Source organism: Cucurbita pepo, chromosome 5, assembly GCF_057944985.1.
Source record: "Cucurbita pepo subsp. pepo isolate OVF chromosome 5, ASM5794498v1, whole genome shotgun sequence".
Taxonomy (NCBI): Eukaryota; Viridiplantae; Streptophyta; class Magnoliopsida; order Cucurbitales; family Cucurbitaceae; genus Cucurbita; species Cucurbita pepo.
Window position 1 is genome coordinate 8,791,219 of NC_141802.1, and position 19,042 is coordinate 8,810,260.

Consider the following 19,042-nt stretch of genomic DNA (forward strand, 5'->3'; position numbering starts at 1 on the left):
CACTTCGCTTCTTCGACATTCTATTCTAAATTTTCCGGCCTAAAGATTCCCCAACAAAAGTTTCGAAAAACGTCGATCGTGACTCGGTTTTTTTAGCACGTACTTCAAACGTCCCAGATTAAGGTTTCCGAATTACGGACTCAATTTTAAGAACTCTTTCACTCTTTTATGCCCTCAGTTTCTTCGAAATTATATTCTAAATCATCCGGCCTAATGATTCCCCAAAAAAGTTTCGAAAAACGTCGAACATGACTCGATTTTTTTAGCACGTACTTCAAACATCCCAGATTAGGGTTTCTAAATTATGGTCTCGATTTTAAGCACTCTTTCACTGTCTTATGCACTCTATTTCTTCAAAATTCTATTCTAAATCATCCGGCCTAATGATTACAAACAAAAGTTTTGAAAAACGTCGTTCGTGACTCTGTTTTTTTAGCACGTACTTCAAACGTCCCTGATCAAGGTTTTTGAATTAGGGTCTCGATTTTAAGACCTATTTCACTATTTTATGCACTTCGTTTCTTCGAAATAATATTCTAAATCATCCGGCCTAAATATTGCCACAAAAGTTTCAAAAATCGTCGAACCGTGACTCTTTTTTTTAGAACGGACTTCAAACGTCCCAGATTAGTGTTTCTGAATTAGGGCCTCGATTTTAAGCATTCTTTTACTGTTTTATGCACTCCGTTTCTTTGAAATTCTATTGTAAATCATCCAGCCTAATGATTCCCAACAAAAGTTTTGAAAAACGTCGACCGTGAATCGGTTTTTTTAGCACGTACTTCAAACGTACCAGATTAAGGTTTCTGAATTAGGGTCTGGATTTTAAGCACTCTTTCACTGTTTTATGCATTCCGTTTCTTCGAAATTATATTCTAAATCATCCGGCCGAATGATTCCCCAAAAAAGTTTCAAAATATGTCGACAGTGACTCGGTTTTTTTAGCATGTACTTCAAACGTCCAAGATTAAGGTTTCCGAATTAGGGTCTCGATTTTAAGCACTTTTTTACTGTTTATGCTCTCCGTTTCTTCGAAATTCTATTCTGAATCATCCGGCCTAATGATTCCCCAAAAAAGTTTCAAAAAACGTCGACCGTGACTCGATTTTTTTAGCACGTACTTCAAACGTCCCAGATTAAGGTTTACGAATTACGGTCTCGATTTTAAGCACTTTCACTGTCTTATGCACTCTGTTTCTTCGAAATTCTATTCTAAATCATCCGGCCTAATGATCCCCAAAAAAGTTTCGAAAAACGTCGACCGTGACTCGGTTTTTTTAGCACGTACTTCAAACGTCCCAGATTAAGGTTTCTGAATTAGGGTCTCGATTTTAAGCACTCTTTCACTCTTTTATGCACTTCGCTTCTTCGACATTCTATTCTAAATTTTCCGGCCTAAAGATTACCCAACAAAAGTTTCGAAAAACGTTGACTATGACTCGGTTTTTTTAGCACGTACTTCAAACGTCCCAGATTAAGGTTTCCGAATTACGGTCTCAATTTTAAGAACTCTTTCACTCTTTTATGCCCTCAGTTTCTTCGAAATTATATTCTAAATCATCCGGCCTAATGATTCCCCAAAAAAGTTTCGAAAAACGTCGAACATGACTCGATTTTTTTAGCACGTACTTCAAACATCCCAGATTAGGGTTTCTAAATTATGGTCTCGATTTTAAGCACTCTTTCACTGTCTCATGCACTCTATTTCTTCAAAATTCTATTCTAAATCATCCGGCCTAATGATTACAAACAAAACTTTTGAAAAATGTCGTTCGTGACTCTGTTTTTTTAGCACATACTTCAAACGTCCCTCATTAAGGTTTTTGAATTAGGGTCTCGATTTTAAGACCTATTTCACTATTTTATGCACTTCGTTTCTTCGAAATAATATTCTAAATCATCCGGCCTAAAGATTGCCACAAAAGTTTCAAAAATTGTCGAACCGTGACTCATTTTTTTAGAACGGACTTCAAACGTCCCAGATTAGGGTTTCTGAATTAGGGCCTCGATTTTAATCATTCTTTTACTGTTTTATGCACTCCGTTTCTTTGAAATTCTATTGTAAATCATCCAGCCTAATGATTCCCAACAAAAGTTTCAAAAAACGTCGACCGTGAATCGGTTTTTTTAGCACGTACTTCAAACGTCCCAGATTAAGGTTTCTGAATTAGGGTCTGGATTTTAAGCACTCTTTCACTGTTTTATGCATTCCGTTTCTTCGAAATTATATTCTAAATCATCCGGCCTAATGATTCCCCAAAAAAGTTTCAAAAAATGTCGACAGTGACTCGGTTTTTTTAGCATGTACTTCAAACGTCCAAGATTAAGGTTTCCGAATTAGGGACTCGATTTTAAGCACTTTTTTACTGTTTATGCTCTCCGTTTCTTCGAAATTCTATTCTGAATCATCCGGCCTAATGATTCCCCAAAAAAGTTTCAAAAAACGTCGACCGTGACTCGATTTTTTTAGCACGTACTTCAAACGTCCCAGATTAAGGTTTCCGAATTACGGTCTCGATTTTAAGCACTTTCACTGTCTTATGCACTCTGTTTCTTCGAAATTCTATTCTAAATCATCCGGCCTAATGATCCCCAAAAAAGTTTCGAAAAACGTCGACCGTGACTCGGTTTTTTTAGCACGTACTTCAAACGTCCCAGATTAAGGTTTCTGAATTAGGGTCTTGATTTTAAGCACTCTTTCACTCTTTTATGCCCTCAGTTTCTTCAAAATTATATTCTAAATCATCCGGCCTAATGATTCCCCAAAAAAGTTTCGAAAAACGTCGAACATGACTCGATTTTTTTAGCACGTACTTCAAACATCCCAGATTAGGGTTTCTAAATTATGGTCTCGATTTTAAGCACTCTTTCACTGTCTTATGCACTTCGCTTCTTCGACATTCTATTCTAAATTTTCCGGCCTAAAGATTCCCCAACAAAAGTTTCGAAAAACGTCGATCGTGACTCGGTTTTTTTAGCACGTACTTCAAACGTCCCAGATTAAGGTTTCCGAATTACGGACTCAATTTTAAGAACTCTTTCACTCTTTTATGCCCTCAGTTTCTTCAAAATTATATTCTAAATCATCCGGCCTAATGATTCCCCAAAAAAGTTTCGAAAAACGTCAAACATGACTCGATTTTTTTAGCACGTACTTCAAACATCCCAGATTAGGGTTTCTAAATTATGGTCTCGATTTTAAGCACTCTTTCACTGTCTTATGCACTCTATTTCTTCAAAATTCTATTCTAAATCATCCGGCCTAATGATTACAAACAAAAGTTTTGAAAAACGTCGTTCGTGACTCTGTTTTTTTAGCACGTACTTCAAACGTCCCTGATCAAGGTTTTTGAATTAGGGTCTCGATTTTAAGACCTATTTCACTATTTTATGCACTTCGTTTCTTCGAAATAATATTCTAAATCATCCGGCCTAAATATTGCCACAAAAGTTTCAAAAATCGTCGAACCGTGACTCTTTTTTTTAGAACGGACTTCAAACGTCCCAGATTAGTGTTTCTGAATTAGGGCCTCGATTTTAAGCATTCTTTTACTGTTTTATGCACTCCGTTTCTTTGAAATTCTATTGTAAATCATCCAGCCTAATGATTCCCAACAAAAGTTTTGAAAAACGTCGACCGTGAATCGGTTTTTTTAGCACGTACTTCAAACGTACCAGATTAAGGTTTCTGAATTAGGGTCTGGATTTTAAGCACTCTTTCACTGTTTTATGCATTCCGTTTCTTCGAAATTATATTCTAAATCATCCGGCCGAATGATTCCCCAAAAAAGTTTCAAAATATGTCGACAGTGACTCGGTTTTTTTAGCATGTACTTCAAACGTCCAAGATTAAGGTTTCCGAATTAGGGTCTCGATTTTAAGCACTTTTTTACTGTTTATGCTCTCCGTTTCTTCGAAATTCTATTCTGAATCATCCGGCCTAATGATTCCCCAAAAAAGTTTCAAAAAACGTCGACCGTGACTCGATTTTTTTAGCACGTACTTCAAACGTCCCAGATTAAGGTTTACGAATTACGGTCTCGATTTTAAGCACTTTCACTGTCTTATGCACTCTGTTTCTTCGAAATTCTATTCTAAATCATCCGGCCTAATGATCCCCAAAAAAGTTTCGAAAAACGTCGACCGTGACTCGGTTTTTTTAGCACGTACTTCAAACGTCCCAGATTAAGGTTTCTGAATTAGGGTCTCGATTTTAAGCACTCTTTCACTCTTTTATGCACTTCGCTTCTTCGACATTCTATTCTAAATTTTCCGGCCTAAAGATTACCCAACAAAAGTTTCGAAAAACGTTGACTATGACTCGGTTTTTTTAGCACGTACTTCAAACGTCCCAGATTAAGGTTTCCGAATTACGGTCTCAATTTTAAGAACTCTTTCACTCTTTTATGCCCTCAGTTTCTTCGAAATTATATTCTAAATCATCCGGCCTAATGATTCCCCAAAAAAGTTTCGAAAAACGTCAAACATGACTCGATTTTTTTAGCACGTACTTCAAACATCCCAGATTAGGGTTTCTAAATTATGGTCTCGATTTTAAGCACTCTTTCACTGTCTTATGCACTCTATTTCTTCAAAATTCTATTCTAAATCATCCGGCCTAATGATTACAAACAAAAGTTTTGAAAAACGTCGTTCGTGACTCTGTTTTTTTAGCACGTACTTCAAACGTCCCTGATCAAGGTTTTTGAATTAGGGTCTCGATTTTAAGACCTATTTCACTATTTTATGCACTTCGTTTCTTCGAAATAATATTCTAAATCATCCGGCCTAAATATTGCCACAAAAGTTTCAAAAATCGTCGAACCGTGACTCATTTTTTTAGAACGGACTTCAAACGTCCCAGATTAGTGTTTCTGAATTAGGGCCTCGATTTTAAGCATTCTTTTACTGTTTTATGCACTCCGTTTCTTTGAAATTCTATTGTAAATCATCCAGCCTAATGATTCCCAACAAAAGTTTTGAAAAACGTCGACCGTGAATCGGTTTTTTTAGCACGTACTTCAAACGTACCAGATTAAGGTTTCTGAATTAGGGTCTGGATTTTAAGCACTCTTTCACTGTTTTATGCATTCCGTTTCTTCGAAATTATATTCTAAATCATCCGGCCGAATGATTCCCCAAAAAAGTTTCAAAATATGTCGACAGTGACTCGGTTTTTTTAGCATGTACTTCAAACGTCCAAGATTAAGGTTTCCGAATTAGGGTCTCGATTTTAAGCACTTTTTTACTGTTTATGCTCTCCGTTTCTTCGAAATTCTATTCTGAATCATCCGGCCTAATGATTCCCCAAAAAAGTTTCAAAAAACGTCGACCGTGACTCGATTTTTTTAGCACGTACTTCAAACGTCCCAGATTAAGGTTTACGAATTACGGTCTCGATTTTAAGCACTTTCACTGTCTTATGCACTCTGTTTCTTCGAAATTCTATTCTAAATCATCCGGCCTAATGATCCCCAAAAAAGTTTCGAAAAACGTCGACCGTGACTCGGTTTTTTTAGCACGTACTTCAAACGTCCCAGATTAAGGTTTCTGAATTAGGGTCTCGATTTTAAGCACTCTTTCACTCTTTTATGCACTTCGCTTCTTCGACATTCTATTCTAAATTTTCCGGCCTAAAGATTACCCAACAAAAGTTTCGAAAAACGTTGACTATGACTCGGTTTTTTTAGCACGTACTTCAAACGTCCCAGATTAAGGTTTCCGAATTACGGTCTCAATTTTAAGAACTCTTTCACTCTTTTATGCCCTCAGTTTCTTCGAAATTATATTCTAAATCATCCGGCCTAATGATTCCCCAAAAAAGTTTCGAAAAACGTCGAACATGACTCGATTTTTTTAGCACGTACTTCAAACATCCCAGATTAGGGTTTCTAAATTATGGTCTCGATTTTAAGCACTCTTTCACTGTCTCATGCACTCTATTTCTTCAAAATTCTATTCTAAATCATCCGGCCTAATGATTACAAACAAAACTTTTGAAAAATGTCGTTCGTGACTCTGTTTTTTTAGCACATACTTCAAACGTCCCTCATTAAGGTTTTTGAATTAGGGTCTCGATTTTAAGACCTATTTGACTATTTTATGCACTTCGTTTCTTCGAAATAATATTCTAAATCATCCGGCCTAAAGATTGCCACAAAAGTTTCAAAAATCGTCGAACCGTGACTCATTTTTTTAGAACGGACTTCAAACGTCCCAGATTAGGGTTTCTGAATTAGGGCCTCGATTTTAATCATTCTTTTACTGTTTTATGCACTCCGTTTCTTTGAAATTCTATTGTAAATCATCCAGCCTAATGATTCCCAACAAAAGTTTCAAAAAACGTCGACCGTGAATCGGTTTTTTTAGCACGTACTTCAAACGTCCCAGATTAAGGTTTCTGAATTAGGGTCTGGATTTTAAGCACTCTTTCACTGTTTTATGCATTCCGTTTCTTCGAAATTATATTCTAAATCATCCGGCCTAATGATTCCCCAAAAAAGTTTCAAAAAATGTCGACAGTGACTCGGTTTTTTTAGCATGTACTTCAAACGTCCAAGATTAAGGTTTCCGAATTAGGGTCTCGATTTTAAGCACTTTTTTACTGTTTATGCTCTCCGTTTCTTCGAAATTCTATTCTGAATCATCCGGCCTAATGATTCCCCAAAAAAGTTTCAAAAAACGTCGACCGTGACTCGATTTTTTTAGCACGTACTTCAAACGTCCCAGATTAAGGTTTCCGAATTACGGTCTCGATTTTAAGCACTTTCACTGTCTTATGCACTCTGTTTCTTCGAAATTCTATTCTAAATCATCCGGCCTAATGATTCCAAACAAAAGTTTCGAAAAACATCGTCCGTGACTCGGTTTTTTTAGCACGTACTTCAAACGTCCCAGATTAAGGTTTCCGAATTAGGGTCTCGATTTTAAGCACTCTTTCACTGTTTTATGCATTCAGTTTCTTCGAAATTATATTCTAAATCATCCAGCCTAATGATTCCCAACAAAAGTTTCGAAAAACGTCGACCGTGAATCGGTTTTTTTAGCACGTACTTCAAACGTCCCAGATTAAGGTTTCTGAATTAGGGTCTTGATTTTAAGCACTCTTTCACTGTTTTATGCATTCCGTTTCTTCGAAATTATATTCTAAATCATCCGGCCTAATGATTCCCCAAAAAAGTTTCAAAAAATGTCGACAGTGACTTGGTTTTTTTAGCATGTACTTCAAACGTCCAAGATTAAGGTTTCCGAATTAGGGTCTCGATTTTAAGCACTTTTTTACTGTTTATGCTCTCCGTTTCTTCGAAATTGTATTCTAAATCATCCGGCCTAATGATTCCCCAAAAAAGTTTCAAAAAACGTCGACCGTGACTCGATTTTATTAGCACGTACATCAAACGTCCCACATTAAGGTTTCCGAATTACGGTCTCGATTTTAAGCACTTTCACTGTCTTATGCACTCTGTTTCTTCGAAATTCTATTCTAAATCATCCGGCCTAATGATTCCAAACAAAAGTTTCGAAAAACGTCGTCCGTGATTCGGTTTTTATAGCACGTACTTCAAACGTCCCAGATTAAGGTTTCCGAATTAGGGTCTCGATTTTAAGAACTCTTTCACTCTTTTATGCCCTCAGTTTCTTCGAAATTATATTCTAAATCATCCGGCCTAATGATTCCCCAAAAAAGTTTCGAAAAACGTCGAACATGACTCGATTTTTTTAGCACGTACTTCAAACGTCCCAGATTAAGGTTTCTGAATTAGGGTCTCGATTTTAAGCACTCTTTCACTCTTTTATGCACTTCGCTTCTTCGACATTCTATTCTAAATTTTCCGGCCTAACGATTCCCCAACAAAAGTTTCGAAAAACGTCGACCGTGACTCGGTTTTTTTAGCACGTACTTCAAACGTCCCAGATTAAGGTTTCCGAATTACGGTCTCAATTTTAAGAACTCATTCACTCTTTTATGCCCTCAGTTTCTTCAAAATTATATTCTAAATCATCCGGCCTAATGATCCCCAAAAAAGTTTCGAAAAACGTCGACCGTGACTCGGTTTTTTTAGCACGTACTACAAACGTCCCAGATTAAGGTTTCTGAATTAGGGTCTCGATTTTAAGCACTCTTTCACTCTTTTATGCACTTCGCTTCTTCGAAATTCTATTCTAAATTTAACGGCCTAAAGATTCCCCAAAAAAAGTTTCGAAAAACGTCGACCGTGACTCAATTTTTTAGCACGTACTTCAAACGTCCAAGATTAAGGTTTCCGAATTAGGGTCTCGATTTTAAGCACTTTTTTACTGTTTATGCTCTCCGTTTCTTCGAAATTATATTCTAAATCATCCGGCCTAATGATTCCCCAAAAAAGTTTCAAAAAACGTCGAACATGACTCGATTTTTTTAGCACGTACTTCAAACATCCCAGATTAGGGTTTTTGAATTATGGTCTCGATTTTAAGCACTCTTTCACTGTCTTATGCACTCTATTTCTTCAAAATTCTATTCTAAATCATCCGGCCTAATGATTACAAACAAAAGTTTTGAAAAACGTCGTTCGTGACTCTGTTTTTTTAGCACGTACTTCAAACGTCCCAGATTAAGGTTTTTGAATTAGGGTCTCGATTTTAAGCACTTTCACTGTCTTATGCACTCTGTTTCTTCGAAATTATATTCTAAATCATCCGGCCTAATGATTACAAACAAAAGTTTCGAAAAACGTCGACCGTGACTCGGTTTTTTTAGCACGTACTTCAAACGTCCCAGATTAAGGTTTCTGAATTAGGGTCTCGATTTTAAGCACTCTTTCACTCTTTTATGCACTTCGCTTCTTCGACATTCTATTCTAAATTTTCCGGCCTATAGATTCCCCAACAAAAGTTTCGAAAAACGTCGACCGTGACTCGGTTTTTTTAGCACGTACTTCAAACGTCCCAGATTAAGGTTTTCGAATTACGGTCTCAATTTTAAGAACTCTTTCACTCTTTTATGCCCTCAGTTTCTTCGAAATTATATTCTAAATCATCCGGCCTAATGATTCCCCAAAAAAGTTTCGAAAAACGTCGAACATGACTCGATTTTTTTAGCACGTACTTCAAACATCCCAAATTAGGGTTTCTGAATTATGGTCTCGATTTTAAGCACTCTTTCACTGTCTTATGCACTCTATTTCTTCAAAATTCTATTCTAAATCATCCGGCCTAATGATTACAAACAAAAGTTTTGAAAAATGTCGTTCGTGACTCTGTTTTTTTAGCACGTACTTCAAACGTCCCAGATTAAGGTTTTTGAATTAGGGTCTCGATTTTAAGACCTATTTCACTATTTTATGCACTTCGTTTCTTCGAAATTCTATTCTAAATCATCCGGCCTAAAGATTGCCACAAAAGTTTCAAAAATCATCGAACCGTGACCCATTTTTTTAGAACGGACTTCAAACGTCCCAGATTAGGGTTTCTGAATTAGGGCCTCGATTTGAAGCATTCTTTTACTGTTTTATGCACTCCGTTTCTTTGAAATTCTATTGTAAATCATCCAGCCTAATGATTCCCAACAAAAGTTTCGAAAAACGTCGACCGTGAATCGGTTTTTTTAGCACGTACTTCAAACGTCCCAGATTAAGGTTTCTGAATTAGGGTCTGGATTTTAAGCACTCTTTCACTGTTTTATGCATTCCGTTTCTTCGAAATTATATTCTAAATAATCCGGCCTAATGATTCCCCAAAAAAGTTTCAAAAAATGTCGACAGTGACTCGGTTTTTTTAGCACGTACTTCAAACGTCCAAGATTAAGGTTTCCGAATTAGGGTCTCGATTTTAAGCACTTTTTTACTGTTTATGCTCTCCGTTTCTTCGAAATTGTATTCTAAATCATCCGGCCTAATGATTCCCCAAAAAAGTTTCGAAAAACGTCGAACATGACTCGATTTTTTTAGCACGTACTTCAAACATCCCAGATTAGGGTTTTTGATTTATGGTCTCGATTTTAAGCACTCTTTCACTGTCTTATGCACTCTATTTCTTCAAAATTCTATTCTAAATCATCCGGCCTAATGATTACAAACAAAAGTTTTGAAAAACGTCGTTCGTGACTCTGTTTTTTTAGCACGTACTTCAAACGTCCCAGATTAAGGTTTTTGAATTAGGGTCTCGATTTTAAGCACTTTCACTGTCTTATGCACTCTGTTTCTTCGAAATTATATTCTAAATCATCCGGCCTAATGATCCCAAAAAAAGTTTCGAAAAACGTCGACCGTGACTCGGTTTTTTTAGCACGTACTTCAAACGTCCCAGATTAAGGTTTCTGAATTAGGGTCTCGATTTTAAGCACTCTTTCACTCTTTTATGCACTTCGCTTCTTCGACATTCTATTCTAAATTTTCCGGCCTAAAGATTCCCCAACAAAAGTTTCGAAAAACGTCGACCGTGACTCGGTTTTTTTAGCACGTACTTCAAACGTCCCAGATTAAGGTTTCCGAATTACGGTCTCAATTTTAAGAACTCTTTCACTCTTTTATGCCCTCAGTTTCTTCAAAATTATATTCTAAATCATCCGGCCTAATGATCCCCAAAAAAGTTTCGAAAAACGTCGACCGTGACTCGTTTTTTTTAGCACGTACTACAAACGTCCCAGATTAAGGTTTCTGAATTAGGGTCTCGATTTTAAGCACTCTTTCACTCTTTTATGCACTTCGCTTCTTCGACATTCTATTCTAAATTTTCCGGCCTAAAGATTCCCCAACAAAAGTTTCGAAAAACGTCGACCGTGACTCGGTTTTTTTAGCACGTACTTCAAACGTCCCAGATTAAGGTTTCCGAATTACGGTCTCAATTTTAAGAACTCTTTCACTCTTTTATGCCCTCAGTTTCTTCAAAATTATATTCTAAATCATCCGGCCTAATGATCCCCAAAAAAGTTTCGAAAAACGTCGACCGTGACTCGGTTTTTTTAGCACGTACTACAAACGTCCCAGATTAAGGTTTCTGAATTAGGGTCTCGATTTTAAGCACTCTTTCACTGTCTTATGCACTCTATTTCTTCAAAATTCTATTCTAAATCATCCGGCCTAATGATTACAAACAAAAGTTTTGAAAAACGTCGTTCGTGACTCTGTTTTTTTAGCACGTACTTCAAACGTCCCAGATTAAGGTTTTTGAATTAGGGTCTCGATTTTAAGACCTATTTCACTATTTTATGCACTTCGTTTCTTCGAAATTCTATTCTAAATCATCCGGCCTAAAGATTGCCACAAAAGTTTCAAAAATCATCGAACCGTGACCCATTTTTCTAGAACGGACTTCAAACGTCCCAGATTAGGGTTTCTGAATTAGGGCCTCGATTTTAAGCATTCTTTTACTGTTTTATGCACTCCGTTTCTTTGAAATTCTATTGTAAATCATCCAGCCTAATGATTCCCAACAAAAGTTTCGAAAAACGTCGACCGTGAATCGGTTTTTTTAGCACGTACTTCAAACGTCCCAGATTAAGGTTTCTGAATTAGGGTCTGGATTTTAAGCACTCTTTCACTGTTTTATGCATTCCGTTTCTTCGAAATTATATTCTAAATCATCCGGCCTAATGATTCCCCAAAAAAGTTTCAAAAAATGTCGACAGTGACTCGGTTTTTTTAGCACGTACTTCAAACGTCCAAGATTAAGGTTTCCGAATTAGGGTCTCGATTTTAAGCACTTTTTTACTGTTTATGCTCTCCGTTTCTTCGAAATTGTATTCTAAATCATCCGGCCTAATGATTCCCCAAAAAAGTTTCGAAAAACGTCGAACATGACTCGATTTTTTTAGCACGTACTTCAAACATCCCAGATTAGGGTTTTTGAATTATGGTCTCGATTTTAAGCACTCTTTCACTGTCTTATGCACTCTATTTCTTCAAAAATCTATTCTAAATCATCCGGCCTAATGATTACAAACAAAAGTTTTGAAAAACGTCGTTCGTGACTCTGTTTTTTTAGCACGTACTTCAAACGTCCCTGATTAAGGTTTTTGAATTAGGGTCTCGATTTTAAGACCTATTTCACTATTTTATGCACTTCGTTTCTTCGAAATAATATTCTAAATAATCCGGCCTAACGATTGCCACAAAAGTTTAAAAAATCGTCGAACCGTGACTCATTTTTTTAGAACGGACTTCAAACGTCCCAGATTAGGGTTTCTGAATTAGGGCCTCGATTTTAAGCATTCTTTTACTGTTTTATGCACTCCGTTTCTTTGAAATTCTATTGTAAATCATCCAGCCTAATGATTCCCAACAAAAGTTTCGAAAAACGTCGACCGTGAATCGGTTTTTTTAGCACGTACTTCAAACGTCCCAGATTAAGGTTTCTGAATTAGGGTCTGGATTTTAAGCACTCTTTCACTGTTTTATGCATTCCGTTTCTTTGAAATTATATTCTAAATCATCCGGCCTAATGATTCCCCAAAAAAGTTTCAAAAAATGTCGACAGTGACTCGGTTTTTTTAGCACGTACTTCAAACGTCCAAGATTAAGGTTTCCGAATTAGGGTCTCGATTTTAAGCACTTTTTTACCGTTTATGCTCTCCGTTTCTTCGAAATTATATTCTAAATCATCCGGCCTAATGATTCCCCAAAAAAATTTCGAAAAACGTCGAACATGACTCGATTTTTTTAGCACGTACTTCAAACATCCCAGATTAGGGTTTTTGAATTATGGTCTCGATTTTAAGCACTCTTTCACTGTCTTATGCACTCTATTTCTTCAAAATTCTATTCTAAATCATCCGGCCTAATGATTACAAACAAAAGTTTTGAAAAACGTCGTTGTGACTCTGTTTTTTTAGCACGTACTTCAAACGTCCCAGATTAAGGTTTTTGAATTAGGGTCTCGATTTTAAGCACTTTCACTGTCTTATGCACTCTGTTTCTTCGAAATTATATTCTAAATCATCCGGCCTAATGATCCCAAAAAAAGTTTCGAAAAACGTCGACCGTGACTCGGTTTTTTTAGCACGTACTTCAAACGTCCCAGATTAAGGTTTCTGAATTAGGGTCTCGATTTTAAGCACTCTTTCACTCTTTTATGCACTTCGCTTCTTCGACATTCTATTCTAAATTTTCCGGCCTAAAGATTCCCCAACAAAAGTTTCGAAAAACGTCGACCGTGACTTGGTTTTTTTAGCACGTACTTCAAACGTCCCAGATTAAGGTTTCCGAATTACGGTCTCAATTTTAAGAACTCTTTCACTCTTTTATGCCCACAGTTTCTTCGAAATTATATTCTAAATCATCCGGCCTAATGATTCCCTAAAAAAGTTTCGAAAAACGTCGAACATGACTCGATTTTTTTAGCACATACTTCAAACATCCCAGATTAGGGTTTCTGAATTATGGTCTCGATTTTAAGCACTCTTTCACTGTCTTATGCACTCTATTTCTTCAGAATTCTATTCTAAATCATCCGGCCTAATGATTACAAACAAAAGTTTTGAAAAACGACGTTCGTGACTCTGTTTTTTTAGCACGTACTTCAAACGTCCCTGATTAAGGTTTTTGAATTAGGGTCTCGATTTTAAGACCTATTTCACTATTTTATGCACTTCGTTTCTTCGAAATAATATTCCAAATAATCCGGCCTAAAGATTGCCACAAAAGTTTCAAAAATCGTCGAACCGTGACTCATTTTTTTAGAACGGACTTCAAACGTCCCAGATTAGGGTTTCTGAATTAGGGCCTCGATTTTAAGCATTCTTTTACTGTTTTATGCACTCCGTTTCTTTGAAATTCTATTGTAAATCATCCAGCCTAATGATTCCCAACAAAAGTTTCGAAAAACGTCGACCGTGAATCGGTTTTTTTAGCACGTACTTCAAACGTCCCAGATTAAGGTTTCTGAATTAGGGTCTGGATTTTAAGCACTCTTTCACTGTTTTATGCATTCCGTTTCTTCCAAATTATATTCTAAATCATCCGGCCTAATGATTCCCCAAAAAAGTTTCAAAAAATGTCGACAGTGACTCGGTTTTTTTAGCACGTACTTCAAACGTCCAAGATTAAGGTTTCCGAATTAGGGTCTCGATTTTAAGCACTTTTTTACCGTTTATGCTCTCCGTTTCTTCGAAATTATATTCTAAATCATCCGGCCTAATGATTCCCCAAAAAAGTTTCGAAAAACGTCGAACATGACTCGATTTTTTTAGCACGTACTTCAAACATCCCAGATTAGGGTTTTTGAATTATGGTCTCGATTTTAAGCACTCTTTCACTGTCTTATGCACTCTATTTCTTCAAAATTCTATTCTAAATCATCCGGCCTAATGATTACAAACAAAAGTTTTGAAAAACGTCGTTCGTGACTCTGTTTTTTTAGCACGTACTTCAAACGTCCCAGATTAAGGTTTTTGAATTACGGTCTCGATTTTAAGCACTTTCACTGTCTTATGCACTCTGTTTCTTCGAAATTATATTCTAAATCATCCGGCCTAATGATCCCAAAAAAAGTTTCGAAAAACGTCGACCGTGACTCGGTTTTTTTAGCACGTACTTCAAACGTCCCAGATTAAGGTTTCTGAATTAGGGTCTCGATTTTAAGCACTCTTTCACTCTTTTATGCACTTCGCTTCTTCGACATTCTATTCTAAATTTTCCGGCCTAAAGATTCCCCAACAAAAGTTTCGAAAAACGTCGACCGTGACTCGGTTTTTTTAGCACGTACTTCAAACGTCCCAGATTAAGGTTTTCGAATTACGGTCTCAATTTTAAGAACTCTTTCACTCTTTTATGCCCTCAGTTTCTTCGAAATTATATTCTAAATCATCCGGCCTAATGATTCCCCAAAAAAGTTTCGAAAAACGTCGAACATGACTCGATTTTTTTAGCACGTACTTCAAACATCCCAGATTAGGGTTTCTGAATTATGGTCTCGATTTTAAGCACTCTTTCACTGTCTTATGCACTCTATTTCTTCAAAATTCTATTCTAAATCATCCGGCCTAATGATTACAAACAAAAGTTTTGAAAAACGTCGTTCGTGACTCTGTTTTTTTAGCACGTACTTCAAACGTCCCTGATTAAGGTTTTTGAATTAGGGTCTCGATTTTAAGACCTATTTCACTATTTTATGCACTTCGTTTCTTCGAAATAATATTCTAAATAATCCGGCCTAAAGATTGCCACAAAAGTTTCAAAAATCGTCGAACCGTGACTCATTTTTTTAGAACGGACTTCAAACGTCCCAGATTAGGGTTTCTGAATTAGGGCCTCGATTTTAAGCATTCTTTTACTGTTTTATGCACTCCGTTTCTTTGAAATTCTATTGTAAATCATCCAGCCTAATGATTCCCAACAAAAGTTTCGAAAAACGTCGACCGTGAATCGGTTTTTTTAGCACGTACTTCAAACGTCCCAGATTAAGGTTTCTGAATTAGGGTCTGGATTTTAAGCACTCTTTCACTGTTTTATGCATTCCGTTTCTTCGAAATTATATTCTAAATCATCCGGCCTAATGATTCCCCAAAAAAGTTTCAAAAAATGTCGACAGTGACTCGGTTTTTTTAGCACGTACTTCAAACGTCCAAGATTAAGGTTTCCGAATTAGGGTCTCGATTTTAAGCACTTTTTTACCGTTTATGCTCTCCGTTTCTTCGAAATTATATTCTAAATCATCCGGCATAATGATTCCCCAAAAAAGTTTCGAAAAACGTCGAACATGACTCGATTTTTTTAGCACGTACTTCAAACATCCCAGATTAGGGTTTTTGAATTATGGTCTCGATTTTAAGCACTCTTTCACTGTCTTATGCACTCTATTTCTTCAAAATTCTATTCTAAATCATCCGGCCTAATGATTACAAACAAAAGTTTTGAAAAACGTCGTTCGTGACTCTGTTTTTTTAGCACGTACTTCAAACGTCCCAGATTAAGGTTTTTGAATTAGGGTCTCGATTTTAAGACCTATTTCACTATTTTATGCACTTCGTTTCTTCGAAATTCTATTCTAAATCATCCGGCCTAAAGATTTCCACAAAAGTTTCAAAAATCGTCGAACCGTGACTCATTTTTTTAGAACGGACTTCAAACGTCCCAGATTAGGGTTTCTGAATTAGGGCCTCGATTTTAAGCATTCTTTTACTGTTTTATGCACTCCGTTTCTTTGAAATTCTATTGTAAATCATCCAGCCTAATGATTCCCAACAAAAGTTTCGAAAAACGTCGACCGTGAATCGGTTTTTTTAGCACGTACTTCAAACGTCCCAGATTAAGGTTTCTGAATTAGGGTCTGGATTTTAAGCACTCTTTCACTGTTTTATGCATTCCGTTTCTTCGAAATTATATTCTAAATAATCCGGCCTAATGATTCCCCAAAAAAGTTTCAAAAAATGTCGACAGTGACTCGGTTTTTTTAGCACGTACTTCAAACGTCCAAGATTAAGGTTTCCGAATTAGGGTCTCGATTTTAAGCACTTTTTTACTGTTTATGCTCTCCGTTTCTTCGAAATTGTATTCTAAATCATCCGGCCTAATGATTCCCCAAAAAAGTTTCGAAAAACGTCGAACATGACTCGATTTTTTTAGCACGTACTTCAAACATCCCAGATTAGGGTTTTTGAATTATGGTCTCGATTTTAAGCACTCTTTCACTGTCTTATGCACTCTATTTCTTCAAAATTCTATTCTAAATCATCCGGCCTAATGATTACAAACAAAAGTTTTGAAAAACGTCGTTCGTGACTCTGTTTTTTTAGCACGTACTTCAAACGTCCCAGATTAAGGTTTTTGAATTAGGGTCTCGATTTTAAGCACTTTCACTGTCTTATGCACTCTGTTTCTTCGAAATTATATTCTAAATCATCCGGCCTAATGATCCCAAAAAAAGTTTCGAAAAACGTCGACCGTGACTCAGTTTTTTTAGCACGTACTTCAAACGTCCCAGATTAAGGTTTCTGAATTAGGGTCTCGATTTTAAGCACTCTTTCACTCTTTTATGCACTTCGCTTCTTCGACATTCTATTCTAAATTTTCCGGCCTAAAGATTCCCCAACAAAAGTTTCGAAAAACGTCGACCGTGACTCGGTTTTTTTAGCACGTACTTCAAACGTCCCAGATTAAGGTTTCCGAATTACGGTCTCAATTTTAAGAACTCTTTCACTCTTTTATGCCCTCAGTTTCTTTGAAATTATATTCTAAATCATCCGGCCTAATGATTCCCCAAAAAAGTTTCGAAAAACGTCGAACATGACTCGATTTTTTTAGCACATACTTCAAACATCCCAGATTAGGGTTTCTGAATTATGGTCTCGATTTTAAGCACTCTTTCACTGACTTATGCACTCTATTTCTTCAGAATTCTATTCTAAATCATCCGGCCTAATGATTACAAACAAAAGTTTTGAAAAACGACGTTCGTGACTCTGTTTTTTAGCACGTACTTCAAACGTCCCTGATTACGGTTTTTGAATTAGGGTCTCGATTTTAAGACCTATTTCACTATTTTATGCACTTCGTTTCTTCGAAATAATATTCTAAATAATCCGGCCTAAAGATTGCCACAAAAGTTTCAAAAATCGTCGAACCGTGACTCATTTTTTTAGAACGGACTTCAAACGTCCCAGATTAGGGTTTTTGAATTAGGGCCTCGATTTTAAGCATTCTTTTACTGTTTTATGCACTCCGTTTCTTTGAAATTCTATTGTAAATCATCCAGCCTAATGATTCCCAACAAAAGTTTCGAAAAACGTCGACCGTGAATCGGTTTTTTTAGCACGTACTTCAAACGTCACAGATTAAGGTTTTTGAATTAGGGTCTGGATTTTAAGCACTCTTTCACTGTTTTATGCATTCCGTTTCTTCGAAATTATATTCTAAATCATCCGGCCTAATGATTCCCCAAAAAAGTTTCAAAAAATGTCTACAGTGACTCGGTTTTTTTAGCACGTACTTCAAACGTCCAAGATTAAGGTTTTCGAATTAGGGTCTCGATTTTAAGCACTTTTTTACCGTTTATGCTCTCCGTTTCTTCGAAATTATATTCTAAATCATCCGGCCTAATGATTCCCCAAAAAAATTTCGAAAAACGTCGAACATGACTCGATTTTTTTAGCACGTACTTCAAACATCCCAGATTAGGGTTTTTGAATTATGGTCTCGATTTTAAGCACTCTTTCACTGTCTTATGCACTCTATTTCTTCAAAATTCTATTCTAAATCATCCGGCCTAATGATTACAAACAAAAGTTTTGAAAAACGTCGTTCGTGACTCTGTTTTTTTAGCACGTACTTCAAACGTCCCAGATTAAGGTTTTTGAATTAGGGTCTCGATTTTAAGCACTTTCACTGTCTTATGCACTCTGTTTCTTCGAAATTATATTCTAAATCATCCGGCCTAATGATCCCAAAAAAAGTTTCGAAAAACGTCGACCGTGACTCGGTTTTTTTAGCACGTACTTCAAACGTCCCAGATTAAGGTTTCTGAATTAGGGTCTCGATTTTAAGCACTCTTTCACTCTTTTATGCACTTCGCTTCTTCGACATTCTATTCTAAATTTTCCGGCCTAAAGATTCCCCAACAAAAGTTTCGAAAAACGTCGACCGTGACTTGGTTTTTTTAGCACGTACTTCAAACGTCCCAGATTAAGGTTTCCGAATTACGGTCTCAATTTTAAGAACTCTTTCACTCTTTTATGCCCACAGTTTCTTCGAAATTATATTCTAAATCATCCGGCCTAATGATTCCCTAAAAAAGTTTCGAAAAACGTCGAACATGACTCGATTTTTTTAGCACATACTTCAAACATCCCAGATTAGGGTTTCTGAATTATGGTCTCGATTTTAAGCACTCTTTCACTGTCTTATGCACTCTATTTCTTCAGAATTCTATTCTAAATCATCCGGCCTAATGATTACAAACAAAAGTTTTGAAAAACGTCGTTCGTGACTCTGTTTTTTTAGCACGTACTTCAAACGTCCCTGATTAAGGTTTTTGAATTAGGGTCTCGATTTTAAGACCTATTTCACTATTTTATGCACTTCGTTTCTTCGAAATAATATTCTAAATAATCCGGCCTAAAGATTGCCAC